Source organism: Bubalus bubalis, chromosome 8 (assembly GCF_019923935.1).
Source record: "Bubalus bubalis isolate 160015118507 breed Murrah chromosome 8, NDDB_SH_1, whole genome shotgun sequence".
Lineage (NCBI taxonomy): Eukaryota > Metazoa > Chordata > Mammalia > Artiodactyla > Bovidae > Bubalus > Bubalus bubalis.
The window spans coordinates 31507941-31510403 of NC_059164.1; positions in this window are offsets into that span (position 1 = coordinate 31507941).

The following is a 2463-nucleotide window of genomic DNA, read 5'->3' on the forward strand; positions in this document are numbered from 1 at the left end:
CCTTGGAATTATTTTTCTAATTTTTGTTTGCCTTTCAATTTTCCTGTATACTTTTAACACATAAAAAGCTGTTTAACTTTGTCCCAAGGAATGCTGGTAATTTCCGAGTATTTTATGTTTTTAAGTATATGAAAACAATATATGAAATTTTGATAAATTTTATATATATATAATTACACCAATCTAAAAGAAGATTTTCTACAAGCAGTTGTTCTGAGTCTTTGTTTGAATAGTCAGTATTGTAATAAAAATAAATGTGAGAGGATAGTTCTAGGTCATAGATCAGCAATCATTTTCTGTAAAGGGCCAAGTAGTAACTATTTTAGGCTTCATGGGCCATATGGTGTCTGTTGCAACTACTCAACTCCAATGCTGTAGCAGAAATGCCATCATATACATAAATGATAGGGCATGGCTTTGTTCCAGCCTGAGCATATTGACAAAAGCAGGTGGCGGGCCAGATTTGGCCTATGGGCCATAGTTTGTGGACCTATATTCTAGGCTAAAAGAATATAGAGACACAATAACCAAAAGCAGTTTAGTAACCTAGATTACATCCTAATATTAAAAAAGAAACAGCCATGAAAGACATTCTTTGGGGCAACTGAGGGAAATTTGAGTACACTCTGGATGCCAAATGATACTAGAGAATTGTTAATTTTCTTAAGAATGGGTGAAGATTTTCTTAAGGAGTTGGTGTGCTGTGCTTCCGATGCTTAGTTGCTCAGTCATTTTGGACTCGTTGTGACCTCATGGACTGGAGCCCACCAGGCTCCTCTGTCCATAGGAATCCTCCAGGCAAGAATACCGGAGTGGGTTGCCATGCCCTTCTCCAGGGGATCTTCCCAACCCAGGGATTGAACCCAGGTCTCCCACATTGCAGGAGGACTCTTTATCATCTAAGCCACCAGGGAACTTCACAGGGCTCCTGCAGGCCGCTCTGGAAGAATGAATGGACATGAAAAGTACTGCATATATGGCATAACGGTATGGATACTACATGTGGGAAGCAGTGTGAAGGGGCTTGCCATTTTTATGATAACTAGGAGGCCAGGACATTCATACCGGAAACAGAAAAGTAATATCAAGTTGAAGCAGAATCACTTGTAGGTTTATTAAACACAGATTACTGAGCCCAACCCCCCAAAATTATGGGTCCAGGCTCCATAAATTCTGTTTCTTAACAGTTTCCATGTGATGTTGGTACAGCTGCTCCCAGACCTAACTTGGCGAAAATCGTGGTCTTGAGATCCACTCTTGCCTTCTCCTATCAACAGAGGGCAGCAGAGAGCAGCAAATATACAGTCTGTCACCAGGGAAGCAGGTTGAAATCCTCAGGAAACCTCCCTGGGTTTCAATCTAACAAATGGCAGGAGAGAGAACTGAAACCGTGAATTATTTAGATTTATATTCTCCGTGTGACCTTGGCAACAAGTCATTTAACTTCCGCCGAATTGCTATCTGTGAAATGGGAGAAGTAACCTAAAAGAGAGTGGAATGGCTTGATTAATGTCTGCTGAGAATTAGAACTTCCGGACAAAATTGAAATGTGTAGGTAATAAATTATTCTGGGAATTTCTTACTCCTCAGACTCTTTATAAATGTCTGCATTTTAAACACTTCCGACTCATTCATAAACATTGGTTGCCCTCGTTGAATTTTCAATTGTTTAACAGTTTAGAAGGCAATACTTTAAATGCATTCATTATATCCGGAATGTGTGATAACTCCAAATCTATGTGACAGGCTATGATGAGAAGATAGCTATCCAAGGGGTGAAGGTGCCCACCTTCTGGTGGGGCCTTTGGGAGGTGGGAAGTCATTTCAAATTTTTTCAGAGTGGTCCAAAAGCTGCTGGAATAGATAACCTAAAAATTCAGAGACTGCTTCCCAGGAATCACCCCTTACAACCTGATTTTTATCCTTCAACCATCATTTATTGAGTGCCACTATGTCCCAGGCTCTGGTGTGAAGGCGAGAGAGCCATGAACAGGAAACAAGAGTTTGAATTCTTACTGCAGTGAGAGCCCTACCCTCTGGCCTGGAGTCCCCGCATCCCGTCCACCACATTGGCCTCATCTAATCTGATTCCTTTGTTACTCACAACAGAATTGCCTTTCCTTTTTGTCCTCAAAATTCTGGAATAAAATTTGCTCTGGAGATCTTCATAGACCTTTTGGAATGTAGATGCCTTAATGGTATTTTGTATTTAACTTTAATTCTCTGTATAACTTGAGCTTACTGAATCCTTAATTTTAAGGTATTTATTAGAATAAATTCCTAAATTTCTAAATTTATTAGAAAAAAAAATGATGAACTGCTGATGAGAAATGGCAGAAGGACTTTGTGGCTGTGGATGAAATCTTAAATTTTGATTTTTGGAACCGAGTGGGGAAAGGTAGGTAGGACTTAAATCAAGACACCCAGGCTCCAGCCTGACACTGTCACTCACAAGCTGTATGG